Here is an 18128-nt window from a genome sequence, read left to right on the forward strand (position 1 = left end):
AAGCACTTAAGTTCATTGGATGTATTAGTTCATGTACTGCCGAGTGGCTTGTAAGACCTCTTCTGAGTCTTTTTAAAAGTCAGCCAGGTGGAGTGGGAAGTTTCACATGAATTAGACTGGGCAAGGACAGCAGGTTGAAGGATATTTAGATGTTTTCATGATCATCATCACTGTTGCTTTTGCCTTCCAGTTTGCAGATTACTATCTGAATTTAAATTACCACTGTGGGATTTGTGGTTTGTTAGGCCAGCTCTCGGGAGTACTTGCCTGTGCATCTGTTCCCTTTAAGTTCTGGGGTAAAGCACAAAACTGTCAGTGTGACTGCAGCAATTATCCCATGTAATCGACATTAACTTTGTGGATTTTGGTGCACGCAGAGCACTCAGATTCAACTCCGAGCAAAACGTTCCTTTAAAAAACCATGACGACTTCTCACCTAGAGACTGAATTTTCACGGAGACACACCTTTCCAAACTTAAATAAGCTCAGCAGTGAAAGTGGAAGCAACTTTCTACATTCATTCAGTGAGTATTAAATATAATTCAGAGCAACTGCTTCAAGTCTGGCACTATGTTTAATTCACATATTTGTAGTACAGGGAGGAGTTCTGATTGCAAAAAGAAAGGGTTTGATGTAAATATTTACTTATAATAATATACTTAGTTGACTTTGGATAAATTTATGGAAATTCTTAAAAAAGAGAGAATCTGCAGATGCTGGAAATCCAAGCAACACAACAAAATGCTGAAGGAACTCAGCAGGCTAGGCAGCATCTATGGAAAAGAGTAAACAGTCAATGTTTCGAGCTGACTGTACTTTTTTCCATAGATGCTGCCTGGCCAGCTGAGTTCCTCCAGCATTTTGTGTCTCACAGAAATTCTTACCCTGTGACAAAGTAATACATCTGCCACCTGGAAGCTGAAGGTGTCATTGTGCTTAATCCTCATTAATAAATATTTGCATAGGCTTATTTAACAAGACTTCTGTTGCTCCTCAGCAGGTGGTATTGAAGTTCAGGATCAGGGCTGTGTTGAATTTGTTATGGCCTCAGTAAGATATGTGAATAAGCAGTTTAGCCCGGAGCCCCCCACTTTTTAAAAACTATCCATGAAATATAACGAAACTTGGTCATGTTTAGCTAATAAAGAAATATAAAGGGGCTCTCAGTATACAGTGTAGATTTGAGTATGATGATGTTTGAGTGGTTGCTGATCTGACTGATCTCTCCTCTCTCACAACACTCCTTTAAGCCTTGACTCCATTCCAATGGCCATTCCGTATGAAATATTAACCCTCTTGTAAAGATTCAGGTACGGAATCAGAATCACAGTTAGTATCACTGACATGCATCGAGAAATGTGTTCCTTTGCGGCAGCAGTTCAGTGCGAGGCATAAAACATTACTATAAATTACCATTTTAAAAATAAACAAACACCGCAAACCAGAAATAACGAGGTGGTGTTCATGGACCGTACAGAAATCTGTTGGCAGAGGGGAAGAAGCTGTTCCTAAAATGTTGGGTTTATGATGACATTCAGCAGTATGTAAACATTCCAGAAGACTGCGGAAGATAAACTCAATGATATAAGTGTTTATATATTAATCCAAGGAAGTTTATTACTTTCTTTAGAAAAGAGTTAACATGATGATTGATAATCTATATAGATTGACATCTGGTAATATCTCAGTTTAAAAGTGTTTATTGTAAACTCTCTACAGCTTCATAACTCCCGACTTCTCTAACCTCTTCCAGTTCTTTCAACCTCAACTGCACCTCTCCAGTTTAAGCAATGCGGCCATACCCAATATTAACCATTCCCCCTCTGTGGCTCAACCTTCAGCTGCCAAGACCTCAGTACTGGAATTCCTCCCCTGAACCCCTCCCTCACCTCTCCCCAACTTCTCCCTCACTCCATTCCCTTCCCGCTCCCTACCCACCTCCTTCTTCGTTCTTCCTCCCTTCTTCCTTCCCCTAAACCTTTCCACTTCTCCCTCTTCCCTTCCCCCACCCACAACCTTCCTCATTCTCCTCCCCTAAACCTTTCTGCTTCTCCTCTTCCCTCCCCCACCCACCTCCTTCCTCATTCCTTCCTCTCCTCTTCCATCCCTTAAACAGTTCTGCTTCTCCCTCTTCCCTCCCTTACCCACAACCTTCCTCATTCCATCCTCCCCCTGCCCTCACCTAAACCTTTCTGCTTCTCCCTCCTCCTTCACCCCTACCCACTTCCTTCCCTCTTCCCTCCCCTAAACCATTCCACTTGTCCTTTCCTCCCCTACCCACAACCTTCCTCATTCTCTCCTCCCCTCTTGCCTCCCCTAAACCTTTCCGCTTCTCACTCCTCCTTTTAAACCGATTTCCATCCATACCTTCTACTGCGTCTCAAGATGAAATACTGTCTATCAACTTTCCTGTAACATTTCAAAATACGGTTTGAATCTTGAAAGATGTTCTATTGATAAATTTTTGATACAGTGACAGGAGGACATTGTGGGAATCATAGGAGAGAGAGGTTCTGTGAATTTAAGCTACACAGAACCTAAAAAATAATAGCACAGTACAGGCCCTTCAGCCCACAATGTTGCGCTGAACTTTAAACCTACTCGAGAGCAATCTAACCCATCCCTCCTACACACCCCTCCATTTTTCTATCATGTATGTGCCTATTTAGGGGTTTTGTAAATGTCCCTAATCTATCTGCCTCTCCCACCATCCCTGGCAGCATAACCCACACACACACACCACTCCCTTTGTAAAAAACTTACCTGACCTCCCTCTATACTTTCCTCAAATCTCCTTAAAATGACACCCCCTGGGAAATTGTCTTTGGATCTCAGTCTATCTATGCCTCTTATCATTTTCTACACCTGCATCAATCCACTCTCCTCCTCCTTTAGTTTGCTGAGCCTCTCCTCATTGGGCATGTCCTCTAACCCCAGCAGCACCCTGGCAAATCTCCTCTGCATTGTCTAATGAGCAGAATATTCCAAGTATGCAAGTGAGACTGCAGTAATTCTGGGGCACAGGAGCCCATGCACAGAGCACCAAGAGGATGCCATCTGACAGCGTTAAGCTGCATCAACTAGACAGCTCCCGTGACTTACCAGGACAGGCACAGAGGTCAGAACAAGAATGCAGGTTTAAGTTAACGTGGCTACGTGGTGGTGGGACAGGAAGTGGGATTGCACTCCGGGGAGAGCCTTGAAGAGTGACGGTGGATGTGATCTTGTCTTGTTGACTGACGACAAACATTTGCTGGAAGATGGGGTCCCGGGTTGGGGTGGGGGGGGTGGGGGTGGGTGGTGAAGAGGCCTGTCCTGAGGTTGGCGGACTGTGCGGGTGATGGATGAGAGGGAGGAACAGGGCTTGTTATGCTGTTGTTGTTCTGTTGGTTGTTGTGCCCTGTGTGGTTCTGCTGACCATTGTGGGCATGCTATGTTGGCGCTGGAATGTGTGGCGCCCAGCCATCAGTGTTAGTTGTTAGAGGAAAACACCGCATTTCACCGGGTATATTTCGATGTACGTGTGATAAATCTGGATCTTGCGTCTTGAAGAGGAAGAGCTAGAAGAAGTGTGTGGAGGGTCGGAGCTGGTGGGGGGGGGTTGACTCGGGGGGTGGGTGCAATGAGAGAGGGGCAGCTGAAGCACGAGGGGTAAGAGGTGAGAGGAAAGGCAGCCAACAAAGAAGATGGGGACAAAATGAAATAGACCTGTGTGTTTAGTTTTTATGCGTGCACCAGATCCGAGCAGCACAACCTGGTGTCCAATCCACAGCCACACTGCCACTGGAGCAGAAAAACATGGTCGCCGGTGTGTAAAGACCAGAGCCAAAGAATTCCTGCTGTACTGGATTATTTCATATCTTTGAAATGGAGTGGAAACAAGTCACCCGGGATCCCACTGACTGTCCAAGGAAAGCTGGGTAGTAATTATAATGTCATGATATATTGTAAATAAACAAAATAAAAATACAGAAGCATTTTTTAAAAAATACTAAATCTACTAATCTTTGTCACACTCTATGAAATTAGTAATATTAATTTAGTATTCGCATTACAGACTTTCTGTGTGATTATGTCATTAGGAATACACATGCATCTCAAGTCCTGCTCCTAAACACACAAGCTCAGTCTCTACATGTCAAACATTGTAAAAGTAATTTGCATTTTATTTCTAAATTCCACTTTCCCGAAGGGCAAAACATTCCCAAAAGGAGCTAATTGGTTTTGTTACTGTTTTGAATTAAGGACTTTTAGGACATTCACAGATTTTCCCAAACCAGGAAAAATTCAGAGAATCGAAGGTGACTAAGAGTGGGCTTTTTGTGTCCATGGTTCCAGTTTAAGATGGTGGCCAATGAAATAAGGAAAACAAATAAATACTTTGTTAATCACTCTTTTTCTGGTAAATAATAATTGCAAACAATAGTCTGTAACTTTCCTTTGAACTTGGAGGCAATTCGATGTGGCAGAACAGAGTTGAGGCGAGCCAGTGGTCCTGTCGCCAAAAGCGAGAAAGATCTGAGGTTCAATTGATTCAAGAGCCATTCTAAATTGGAAAGATCAAATTGGTACAGGTCAAATCAGGGCAGTAGGGTCAAGCCCCAGAATGTACCGAAGTGACTCAACCCAGTGTTTGGATGACAATGTAAGCGCCTGGCCAAATCGGAAAGGCTAAATCGAGGCGGTGGTGTCCAGGCCCCAGAGCACATCAAAGAGACAGAACTTGATGTTTGGACAACAATTTAAGCCCGAAGCCAGATTGGAAAGGTCAGGGAATCGGGTGTCGAGGTGAGGGTCAGGTCAGTTCAGCTCACTGCTTTGATCTAAGGGCCTGTGGATAGACTCTCTTTGGGGACTTCAGCTATTTGTTTATGTTTATTGTTCACGTGATTTGTTCTTTTTTTCTCTGCACATTGGGTGCTTGATGGTCTTTTTTTAATGGGTTCTTTTGAGTTTCTTTGTTTTGTGTCTGCCTGTTAGGAGGCGAATCTCAAGGTTGTATAATGTATTCATACTTAGAAAATAAATGTAGCTTGAACTTTTTGAACTTTGATTGTGTGCATTGCTGGATATGTCTGCATTTATTACCTCCAGTGCCAAATTCAAGTTTACTGACAACACCACTGTCGTTGGCTGAATCTAAAGTGGTGACTATTCAGCATATGGGAGGAAGATTGAAAATCTGGCTGAGTGGCAACAATGTCAGAAAGACCAAAGTGCTGATTTTTGAAACCAGAGATCCAAGGGCCAGCTTTCATCAGAGGATCAAAGGTGGAGAAGGACAGCAACTTTAAATTGCCTGGTGCTATCATTTCAGCAGACCTGCCCTGGGTCCAGCACGTAAGTGCCATTATGAAGAAAGCATGGCAGTGTCTCTACTTCCTTAGAGAATTACAAAGATTTGGCACGACATCTAAACGTTTGACAAACTTCTATAAAAGTGTGGTAGAGAGTATACTGACTGGTTGCATCACAGTCTGGTATGGAAACACCAATGCCCTTGAATGGAATATCCCACAAAAAGTAGTGGATACTGCCCTGTCTGTCACAGGTAAAGCCCTCCCCACCTTTAAGCACACCTACACGGACCACTGTCGTAGGAAAGCAGCATCCATCATCAAGGACCCCCACCAGCCAGGTCATGCCCTCTTCTTGCTGTTGTCATCACAGAGGTACAGCAGCCTCAGGACTGATGTCACCAGTTTCAGGAATACTTATTACCCCTCAAACATGAGGGTCTTGAACCAGAGGAGATAACTTCCCTCAATATCATTCGCAAATCACTGAACGATTCCCACAAACAATGGACTCACTTTCAAGGATTCTTCATATATTTATAGAAAAGTACAGCACAGAAACAGGCCCGTTGGGCCAACAAGTCCATGCCGAAGCATTTAAGCTGCACCGGGACCACAACCCTCCATATCTCTACTATCCATGTACCTATCCAAACTTCTCTTAAATGTTGAAATTGTGCTCGCATGCACCACTTGCACTGGAAGCTCATTCCACTGAGTGAAGAGGTTTCCTCTCATGTTCCCCTTAAACTTCTCATGTTTTCACCTTTCACCCTTAATCCATAATCTCCATTTGTAGCCCCACCAAACTTCAGTTGAAAAAGCCTGCTTGCATTTACCTTATCTATACCCCTCATAATTTGGTATATCTCTATCAAATCTCCCCTCCATCTTTGACATTCCAAGGAATAAAGTCCTAACCTATTCAATCTTTCCTTATAACCCAGTCCCAGCAACTTTTCTCTGTACTCTTTCAGCATTATTTACATCTTTTCTGTAGGAGAGTGACCAAAACTGTACATAATACTCCAAATCAGGCCTCACCAATGTCTTATACAACTTCAACATAACATCTCATCTCCTGTACTCAGAACTTTCATTTATGAAGGCCAATATGCTAAAAATTTTCTTTACGATCCTTGCTGTCCACTGCACCTCTGTTCTTGGTGCCATCTGCAAATTTGCTGATCCCTTTAACCACATTATCTTCCAGATCATTGACTTAGATGACAAACTACAATGGATGCAGCACCAATCCCTACACAGGCCTCTAGTCAGAGAGGCAACTATCTACTACCACTCTCTGGCTTCTCCCACAACGCCATGTTGACTATCCCTAATCTGTCCCTAATCTATCCAAATATTCATATATCCAGTCCCTTAGAATACCTTCCAATAACTTTCCTACTACTGATGTCTGGCTCACCGGCCTATATTTTTAAGAGTTTATTTTTAAGAGCCTTTCTTAAATAGTTGGACAACATTGTCTATCTTCCAATACCTCACCTGTTGCTAATTATGATTTAAATATCAATACTAGGGCCCCAGCAATTTCTGCACTTGTCTCCCATGGGGTTCAAGGGAACACATCATCAGACCCTGGGGATTTATCCACCCTAATTTGCCTCAAGACAGCAAACACCTCCTCCTCTCTAATCTGTACAGGGTCCATGAAGTTGATGCCGCTTTGCCTCACTTCTATAGGGTCTGTGGCCACCTGCTGAGTAAATACAGATGCAAAAAATGTATTTAACATCTCCCCCATCCCTTTTGGTTCCACACATAGATTACCAGAGGATCAATTTTGACTCCTGCAATCATTTTGCTCTTAGCCATATTTGAAGACTCCTTTGGGATTCTCCTTCACCTTGTCTGCTAGGGCAACCTCATGTCTTCTTTCAGCCCTCCTGATTTCCTTAAGTATTTTCTTGTATTTTTTATACACCATAGCACCTCATTTGTTCCTACCTGACTGTACCTGCTATGCACCTCATTTTTTTTCTTAACCAGGGCCTCAATATCTCTTGAAAACGAAGGTTTTCATCTCCCTGCAATTCTAGTTTAACTGCATCCCCCCTCCCTGCAGCATTATCAAACCTTCCTGATTGAATATTAGTCCCCTTCCAGTTCAGGTGCAAGCCATCCCTTCTGTACAGGTCCTACCTTCCCTGCAAGAGAGCCCGATGATCCAAACATCTGATGCCCTCTCTTCTACACCAACTGCTTAATCTCGTATTAAACTGTAAAATCTTCCTATTATTGGCCTCACTAACACGTGGCATGGTAGCAATCCTGAGATCACAATCTTCAAGATCCTGCCCTTTAACTTACCACCCAACTCCCTGAACTCATTTTGCCGAATCTCATCACTCTTCCTACCCATGTCATTAGTAACTACATGGACCACGACCTCTAGCTGCTCACCCTCCCACTTAAGAATGCTGGGGATCAATCTGAGGTGTCCTGGACCCTGACACCTGAGAGGCAACACACCATCCAGGAATCTGATTTTCATTCACAGAACCTCCTGTCTATTCCCCTAACTAATGAATCCCCTATCACCACAGCTTGCCTCTCCTCTCCACTTCCATTCAGAATCACAGAGCCAGACTCAGTGCCAAAAACCTGACTGCTATGATTTTCCTCTGCTAGGTCATCCCCACAAAGTATCCAAAATGGTATGCCTGCTGTTGAAGGGAATGGACACAGGAGTTCTTTGCATTGGCTCCTTAACTCCTTTCCTGTGTCCTGCACCTTGCGTGTAGCTACCTCTCTCTGTGTTCTATCTATCACCTCTTCAGTCTCTGAAATGATCTGGAATTCATCCAGTTCCAACTCCAATTCCTTAACAGGGTTTGTTAGAGGCTGCAGCTGGATGCACTTCTCATAGTTGTAGTTGTCAGGGGCTCTGGAGGGCTCCCTGCCTTACCACATCCCACAAAAGGAGCATTCAATCATCCTGCTTCACTCTTACTGTTCTAACCGAGGAAATATAAAGAAGGAAAATCAATACATAAACTGTAGGGGAAAACTCTACGTACAGCTTTTCGATTTTTCCAACAGAAGCCTCACCCCGCTGAAGCCTCGAAGAGCTAAAGCCTCAAAATCCCCACTCTATGTCCCCTCCAATGTTGGCCACTCCGCTTGTTCTTGTCTTGTTTTAATTTCTTCTTGCCAATCAAACCTGAATGCTGATTGACCACTTCTTAAAACACCAAACTGCCACAAGTCGATGCCTTTTCTGCTCAATCGGCGAACCTGAGTGAGCTACGTCTTCTCACACTTCGGATCTCCAATTAGCCGCTACTCACCTCATGTTCTCAATACTTAATGCCTATCTATCTATCTATCTATTTATTTATTTTTGTATTTGCGCCATTTGTTGTTTTTGCACATTGATTGTCCGTCCTGTTGGGTGTGGTCTTTCATTGATTCTATTGTGTTTCTTGGATTTACTGCATATGCCTGCAAGAAAATACATCCCAGGACTGAATATGGTGACATATATGTACTTTGATAACAAATTTATCTTTAACTTTGAGGTCTGAGTGTTTGAGTGTCTTTCTGGGTCATTTCAAAGCACTGTTAAGATCTAACTGCATTGCATTGGGTTGGATAAAAACAGATTTCCTTTCGTGATCAACGTTACTGAATCAGTTAGCATGTTAGTACATGAAACATTAGAACAATCTGATAGTGTCACTATTTTCAATTCTGATCCCAACTTTCTTTTTAATTCTGCGGCCTGTCATTCACCTTTCCTTTCGCCTTCCCTCCTATTTAATTGCTGATTTTGATTTTCCTGGTGTGATTTGAACTCATGCTTCCTGATCAATACTCTAGGCTTCTCTATTCTATACCAGTAGCATAAGCACTATGCTGCACACCACATTAATGCCAATGGGAGAAGGATTTTGGAAATGTGTTCTATATCTTATCAACAAGTTCAATATGACTCCTTCAAGATTATCATCACATTACTGCAGACCTGATGAGAGATATGTTGTCTTGTACAAACACCAAGTCACTGATTCTAAACACTGAAATGGGTTGTTACAAATTCTAACTTTTTTGATGAATGGTACCTAGTTAAAAAACCAAATTCCACACTTAATACACTTTCCTCGGATTAGCGTCTCTCTGCAGATTAAAATCTTGTTTCAAAATACTTTATATTGCTGATAAACATCAAAAGCCAAACAGTTATGTGTAATACAGACATCAACAATTTGATAACATTAACAGTCGGCAGATAGTGAGAGGTGCTGGGAGGTAACAGTTCAAGTCAACCATGTCCACAACTGTTTATCAGTCAGAAATTCCTCATGAATGAGGCTGGCAAGGGATGCGGCTAATCTTTTCAATTGTCAATGGTAGAAGCAATTTCAACTCTTGACAATTTGATCTGTTCAATGTACCATGACACTTTACTGCACATATTAACAACTTCCACTAACGCTTTATCCATTAATTCTGCCCCTTTCAATCCTTCCCACAGCAGGAATTCTGAGCTAAGGAGCAGATTGGAGCAGGTGGTTGATCTTTCCACACAGTCTCAATCAACGTTCTCGATCTGTTCTCAGAGCAGACCACACAGGGAAGACAAAACTGCAAGGCAGTAATAAAACTCCACATGAGGGACACATGTAATCAGTGATTGAACAACGATGAGAATGGGTTTCTCAGAGCAGCCCGGGGCGGCACGGCAGTGTAGTGGTTAGCACAGCACTTTACGGTGCAGGTGTCGCGGGTTCAATTCCCGCCGCTGTCTGTAAGGAGTTTGTACGTTCTCCCTGTGACCATTTCCTCTGGGTACTCCAGTTTCCTCCCACAATTCAAAGATATAAAGGTTGGGTTAATTGGTCATTGTAAATTGTCCTGTGATTAGACTAGGGTTAAATAGGGGGTTGTTAGGCAGCAAGGCTCAACGGTCTGGAAGGGCCTATCCCAATAAACAAAAAGACCGTGAACCATCAACTAAGAAGTCAGTTAACAGTCAAATACATTCAAGTTGGTTTGGACTAAAAACACTGATTTTTTTTTCCCTTGACCGACAATAGTGGATCAGATTGTTTTACTTTACAACTATTAAGTCTCATGTTTACCCTTCCTAAATAATAATTACTCAAATGTAAATTCCTCAGCTGTCATAGTGGTATTTGGACTCACTCTCTGGATCAATGGTCCAGTAACAAACATTACGCTACCATTCCCTAGAGATGATAGATATTCCTACTTCAGGAGGGACCACACAGAAACAAATAGAAATAAGCAAATCAGTTGCCGCTTTTAATGCTTTCAGACCCACAGATTTCTTTCTTACTCATAAAACTGTTCAATTTAAGCATGGAAGTGACACGCAGATGAGCTTTAAAAATACTTCACACTCTTAAAACTAGGTTTTGTGCAGTAGTACTTGGAAACTGGTACATCAACCAAAATCTCTAAATTACCGATGCAACCCATCTGTCAGCATCTGTGACCCAGGCTGGACTCTGTGGTGACAAGCATGTTTTGGCTTCCATTCAGAAAAGGAGAAGACGAAAATGTCAGCTAACCAGAGCCAGCACATTCAATAGCACATGGGGAACCCCTGGTTCAAAGCCTTTAATTGCTGCCAATTGATAAGGCTGAATGGCCACAGTTCGAAGTGAACATGTGTGTGTAACACGTCTCTGTGGCTGGGACAGTCTAGTGCGACACAATTAACTTAGAGCTGGGTTATGAACACCCATTTATAGGGGACATATCATGTTCTGTCTTCCAGCTCGGGTTTCTTGTTTGCTTCTTTAAAGGAGATTATGAATATTAATTGATTTCTAATACATGGTGCAAGTAAGTGATATCTTTGCCTGAGCTGTTCGCCGCACTGCAAAATAATGTAACAAGAGATCCTTAAATTGAAATTCTGTCACAATCCCATTGTCCCAGAAAGTCTTTGAAGTTGAAATATTTGAAATGAATTGATAGGAGTGATACCTGTGAACACCTGGGACAGCTTTTTCAAAGAAGGGATCTGTTTTCTGACCACGAGTAGGCTGCATTTCCTTTTGTCCGCATCATGGAAGTTCTGGAAGAAGAATTTTTTCCTTCTTTTTTTCATTCCAGAATCCAGTGAGATGTCACTAATCAGAGCCAGATGTGGCAAGCCACTGAACGCCTGGATTGTAGCTTGTTTAGTGTTACACTTTGATTGGCTGACAAAAGAGTGCTCCCTCTTTTGACAAGGTGTGTAATCAATACTCCAGCGCCTGGGTCTCAAAAACTTTCACAACATGCTTTAAGTACTACCATTCATGGAATTCTGGAAGGGTAAAGCACTAAAAGAGGCCATTGGGCCCACTGTATTTGTGTTCCCAGGTGTTATTTTGGACAGCCTGTGCTGGGCACAGCACATAAGTGGAATTACAAAGAAAGCACAACAGCGCCTCTAGTTCCATAGGAGTTTGCGAACATTCAGCGTGACATCTAAAATTCTGACCAACTTCTAAATATGTGTGGTGGCGAGTATATTGACTGGCTGCATCACAGCCTGGTATGGAAACACCAATGCCCTTGAATGGAAAACCCTGCAAATAAACAAATACAACCCAGTCCATCACTAGTGAAGCCCTCACCATTGAGTATATCTATATGAAACGCTGTCGCAGGAAAGCAGCATCCATCATCAGGGACACCCACCAACCAGGACCTTAAGACCATAAGACATAGGAGCAGAATTAAGTCATTTGGCCCATAGAGTCTGCTCCACCATTAAATCATGGCTGATCCTTTCTTCCCTTCCTCAACCCCATTCCCTGGCCTTCACCTCGAACCTCTTGTCGTTGTGTCTGATCAAGAACCTATCAATCTCCACCTTAAATACACCCAACAAACTGGCCTCCGCAGCTGCATGTGGCAACAAATTCCACAAATTCACCACCTTCTGACTAAAGAAATTTCTCCCTATCTCTGTTTTAAATGCCACTCTATCCTGCGGCTGGGGCCTCTTGTCCGAGATTCAACCACCATGGGAAACACCTTTTCCACATCTACTCTGTCTGGGCTTTTTAATATTTGAAATGTTTCAATGAGATCCCCCCTTCATCCTTCTAAATTCCAGCGATTGCAGATCCAGAGTGATCAAATGTTCCTTGTATGACAACACTCTCATTCCCGGAATCATCTTTGTGAAATGCCTCTGAACCCTCTTGAATGCCAACACTTCTTTTCTTAGATGAGAAGCCCAAAACTGTTCATGATACTCAAGATGAGGCCTCATCAGTGCCTTTTAAAGCCTCAACATCAGATCCCTGCTCTTGTATTCAAGACCTCTTGAAATGAATGATAACATTGTTTTTGCCTTCCTCACGATGACGCAACCTGCAAGTTAACCTTGACCATGTTCTGCAAAGGACTCCCAAGTCCCTTTGCATCTCAGATTTTTGGATTTTCTTCCAGTTTAGAAAATAGTGTGCACATTTATTTCTACTACCAAAGTGCATGACATGGTGTCTTCTCACTGCTGGCCATCAGGAAGAAGGTAGAGGAGCCTCAGGACCCACACAACCAGGTTCAGGAATAATTATTACCCCTCAACCATCAGGCTCTTGAACCAATGGGGATAACTTCACTTGTCCCATCATTGAAATGTTCCCACAAACAATGGACTCACTTTCAAGGACTCTTTATCTCATGTTCTTGAGATTTATTGCTTATTTATTTATTATTATTTCTTTCTTTTAGTAGTTGCAGTTTGTTGTCTTCTGCACTCTGGTTGAACACCCAAATTGGGTGGTCTTTCATTGATTCTCTTGTTTCAAAGGTACATTTAATGTCAGAGAAATGTATACAATTTAATGAAATGCTTTCTCTTCACAAACATCCATAAAAACAGAGGAGTGCCCCAAGGAATGAATGACAGTTAAATGTTAGAACCCCAAAGTTCCCCCAGCTCCCCTCCCTCCTGCGCATAAGCCGCAACAAGCAACGATTCCCCCTCCCCTCATTGGCACCCACCACCAAGCACTCAAGCGTGCAGCAAAAGCAACAGCAAAGACACAGACTTGCAGTACTCCAAAGACTACGCATTCACCCGGTATTCGACATACCACAGGCTCGTTCTCTCCTTAATAAGGGAGAAAGATACGTCTCCGTTTCACAGCGAGAGGGGAGACATTACAAACAACTGGCTGGTTTACGATGTTAGAAGCCCGTTGTGTCGCTTTTTCTGAGCTCTGTGCCCAAAGATCTCAGGTCTCTGGGCACACGGCCAAACATCTTCTGGCGCCCACGACACACCGGTCTGTTCGGACGCTTACTGTTGATCCGCCCGACTCCAGAGCCCCGAGATCCTAGGCCTCCAAAGGCGAGTCAAACTCTTAGGCCGAGCCCTTGGCATGTCATATAACGGCCGGTTGTGAAAACCCTGACAGCAGGTCCCATTCCCGCAAAGAACCAAAGTCAGTATGTAACTCCAGGTCAGGGTCTTCAAAAGAGCCCCGAAAGGGAAAAACGGAAATATTAAAGATGGAAATAGAGCCATTTCCAAAGATGCAAGCAAAGGAGTCGCCATTTAAACTAAGCTCCACCCTCCAAAGTTGTGGTTATTTAAAAATTTATTGAGTTTTTAAAAATTTATTCATTTACGGGATGTAGGCATCGCTAGCTAAGCCAGCATTTATTGCCCATCCCTAGTTGCCCTTGAGAAGGTGGTGATGACCTGCCTTCCTGAAGCACTGCAGTCCCTGAGGTGTAGGTACACCCACAGTGCTGTGAGGGAGGGAATTCCATTACACTCCTGACCTGAGCCTTGTAGATGGTGGACAGGCTTTGTGGAGTCAGGAAGTGAGTTACACGCCTCAGAATTCCTAGCCTTTGACCTGTTCTGGTAGCCACGGTGTTTATATGGCTAGAGCAGTTCAGTTTCCTGTCAATGGTAACCCCCAGAATATCGATAATTGAATTTGGTGATGGTGAATGTCAAGCGACGATGGTTAGAGCCTCTCTTGTTGGAGGTGGCCATTGCCTAGCTTGAATGTTACTTGCCGCTTCTCTGCCCAAGCCTAGAAATTGTCTATGGTATGAACTGCTTCACTATCTGAGGAAACACGAATCATACTAAATATTGTGCAGTCATGCGTGCAAGAAAGTGAATCTCAGGGTTGTATATTGTGACATCTCTGTACAATTCTGGAGGCGGAGCAGAGTAATGATAGTGCTAAATGGCAACTCCTTTGCTAGAAACAAAGAAAGCCTACAGCACAATACCGGCCCTTCGGCCCACAATGCTGTGGAAGCAGCTCTATTTCCATCTTTAATATCTTTATTTTTCCCTTTCAGGGCTCTTTTGAAGACCCTGACCTGGAGTTCCACGCTGACTTCGGTTCTTTGCGGAAATGGGACCTGCTCTCGGGGTTTCGTGACTGGCTATTGTCCGGTACGCCAAGGCCTCAGCCTAAGAGTCCAGCTCGGATTTGGAAGACTAGGATCTTGGGAACCTGGAGGCGGATGGATCGAGGTCAGTATCATGGCAGGAGACCCATGTAACATCGGGGGAGTTGAAATATCTATGGCTGTGTGCTTAGGGACCTGAGATCTTTGAGATCTTCAGGCACAGATCTTGAAGAAAGCAACATAACGGACTTTTAACATCGTAAACCAGCCAGTTGTTCGTATTGTCTTCCCACTTGCTGGAAAAATGGAGACACCTCTTTCTCCCTTATTAGGGAGAGAGAGAAAACCTGTGGTATGTCCTAAACTGGATGAAACACTAAGTCTTTGGGGTAACTGCAAGCCTGTGTCTTTGTTATTGCTTTGCACACGCTTGAGTGCTCGGTGGAGGGTGCCCATGCTTCTTTTTTGCTGGTGGGGGGGGGGGGGGGATAGTTACTTGCTGCTACTTACGTGCGGGAGGGAGGGGAGCTGGTAAGGACTTCTGGGTTCTAACATTTAACTGTCATTCATTCTTTGGGGCACTCCTCTGTTTTCGTGGATGTTTGCGAAGGAAAAACATTTCAGGATGCATATTGTATACATTTCCCTGACATTAAGTTGGACCCTTGAACTTTTGAACTTTGATAATAAGTTCACTTTGAGCTTTTTGAACTTTTTGGCCAATCCCACTTTCTATTCCTCGGTCCTGTGGTGAACTACATATACCTGTCTGGACACGCCCCCCGCTGACTGCTCCTGTGGCTCCTCCCACAGACCCCTGTATAAAGGCGATTGGAGGCACTGCTCCTTCCTCAGTCTCCAGGATGTTGTGTGGTGGTCGCTTGCTGCTGACGGTGCTTTCTTCCAGCCAATAAAGGCCTACCTTAACTCACGTCTCCGAGAGTTATTGATGGTGCATCAGGTCCACAGCCCTGAAATTGTCTGGACTCTCTCGTATCCAGACAAGATGGTGTCAGATGCAATGTTCATCAAGTTCGTAGCTCAGACTTACCTGTTTTTTTTAGGTTCATAGGAGTGGTTTTGGGGGTTGTGTGGGGATTTATGGTTAAGGGACAAGGATGGGGGAGTTAGAGATTAGGAGTTAATGGAGCGCTGTCTGCAGGAGCTGCTGTTTGGAGTCCAGGTTGGCACATTCCATGATTAAAGGCCAGTAATCACCCTATTTAAATGTCTGGTTGGCAGGCGCTGAGGACAAAGACCATTGTTACCCAAGGTTGGTGCGCTCCATGGAGGAGGGTTGGAGACCCATCCCTCACCCCCAGATCAGCGAGTCACAGAGTCAGAGGACGGTGCAAGTCAGGAGTTAATTGTTGTGATCAGAGAGTCCTTGGATTGAAACCAGTGGCTGGAGCCCAAAGGTTGATGACTAAAATTGGCAGGCCTAGACATTGAGAGCCAGTGGGGTCAGTGTGTCCGGAATTTGAAGGCCCACTGGTTAGAAGTCTGTCAGTCTGTGAGTCCGGGCCAGGGACTGGAAGTTGGAAGCCTCCTGTGGTTGGAGGCCTGTGTGTGGGTTAGTGGGAGAGAGAGAGAGAGAGGAAAGGGGCTTGTTTTGGTTTTATTTCTGCTTCTGTTGTCGTCGTTCTGCTAAAGATCGCGGGTGTGCTCTGTTGGTGCCAGAATGTGCGGCCACACTTGCGGGCTGCCCCAGCACACCCACCGATTGTGTTGTTTGCTAACCAAACGACACATTGCACTGTATGTTTCAGTGTACATGCGATAAATAAATCTGAATCTGATAAATAAACAGTCTGGTAAAAACTGTCAGAAAGTACAGTATACAAGGGAGTTAGAAAAAGAAAGCCTCGACTAATTATACCTTGTATCCATTTAAGGAATACATCGTGTTGTAATATCCTGTGCAGGTAAGAGGGATGATTCTCCTGCATGGGACAAGTTGGCCTTCGTGGAAAACATATAGATTCTTTCAGGAGACAAAACAGCTTAAGGCATGTAGGCTTAGCATAAATGGTTGGCTGACGTCAGCACAGACTCGAAGGGCTGAAGAACCTGTTCCTGTGCTGCAAGGCTCAGACTCCATGACTCCAAGTGCTATTATTCAATTATAAAATTGACAGGGCTCAGGAGGCATCCGATGAATGTATTTAGCGTCACTTTCCCCACTCTTCTTCAAGTACTTTTCCAACTTCCTCTTTAAATCTGCTGCTACCACCTTTTGGGGCAGTAACTGTTGTACAAAATAATTTCTCCAATGTTTCCTACAAAACCTGGCTCTCCTCATGCTTTGGCTTTACACTTTCCTCCCAGTTCCTGCCCACTCACGTCCTGAAGAAGGGTCTCGGCCGGAAGGGGCAGATTGTTTCTCTACCCAGGGATGCTGCCTCAAGTATTGAGTGTTTCTGGTTTTAGTTTGCATTTCCAGTATGTTTAATTTTTGCTCTCTCTCTCTCTCTCTCTCGTGCTCCTCTCCACTAATGCCTCATTCTTTTCCCTCTTCACCTTCTTCATCAAAATTTTCCTCAGGGGAACAAGTGGATTAGATACCAAGTTCTTCATTCTTCAAATTTTAACCTCTCCCTGCTCCAGGCTATGGTTCCCTCCTGCTTTAACAAAACCATATTCATCCCAGTACCCAAGACAATCATGATAACGTGCCTTAATGACTACTGCCCAATGCCTCTGATATCTATCACCATGAAGTGCTTCAAGAGGCTCGTCATGGCTTGCATCAACTCTAACCTTTCACACAATTTAACCAACTACAATTTGCTTACTGCCAAATCAGATCCTTTTCCCTGGCCCTACACAAATCTTTGGAACATTTGGACACTAAAGACCCCTTTGTCATACTATTGCTCGATGATTACAGTTCTGCCTTCAAACAATCATTTAGGTACAAGGGGGATGTCAGAGATAAGTTAGGAACAAGGGAGATGTCAAGTGAGCTAGATATAAGGGAGATGTCAGGTAAGTTAGGTACGGGGGGTGTCAGAGGTAAGTTAGGTACAAGGGGGATGTCAGGTAAGTTTTTCACACAGAGAGTGGTGGGTGCATGGAATGCACTGCCAGTGACGGTGGTGGAGACGGATACAATAGGGTCTTTTAAGAGACTCTTAGACAGGGACATGGAGCTTAGAAAAACAGAGGGCTATGCTGTAGGGAAATTCTAGGCAGTTCTTAGAGTAGGTTACATGGTGGGTACAACATTGTGTGTTGAAAGGCCTAGAATGTGCCGTAGATTTCTATGTTTATCATTCCAAGCAAACTCATCACCAGACTCCAGACCCAGAAAGTCGCTCTGCAAATGGATTTGGCTTCCTGACCAACAATCAGTAAGGATAGGCAGCGACACATCTGCTACGATTATTCTGAACACTGTTGCTCTGCAAGGTTGTGTCCCCAGCCCCCTGCTCTGCTTCCTGCACACTCATAACT

General features: G+C 43.9%; 1 protein-coding gene across 1 annotated transcript in view; it reads left to right on the top strand.

Annotated features, from left to right (window-relative positions):
* The first annotated feature begins 371 nt into the window (after nt 1–371).
* LOC140719431 (kinesin-like protein KIF18B) overlaps nt 372–18128 on the top strand; it is a 123743-nt gene continuing 105986 nt past the window's right edge. Inside the window, exons 1-2 of the mRNA XM_073034098.1 lie at nt 372–524; nt 14619–14796. The gene's annotated coding sequence lies outside the window, so the exon portion shown is untranslated. The remainder of the gene's footprint in view (nt 525–14618; nt 14797–18128) is intronic.

This window comes from Hemitrygon akajei, chromosome 31 (genome assembly GCF_048418815.1).
Source record: "Hemitrygon akajei chromosome 31, sHemAka1.3, whole genome shotgun sequence".
Taxonomy (NCBI): Eukaryota; Metazoa; Chordata; class Chondrichthyes; order Myliobatiformes; family Dasyatidae; genus Hemitrygon; species Hemitrygon akajei.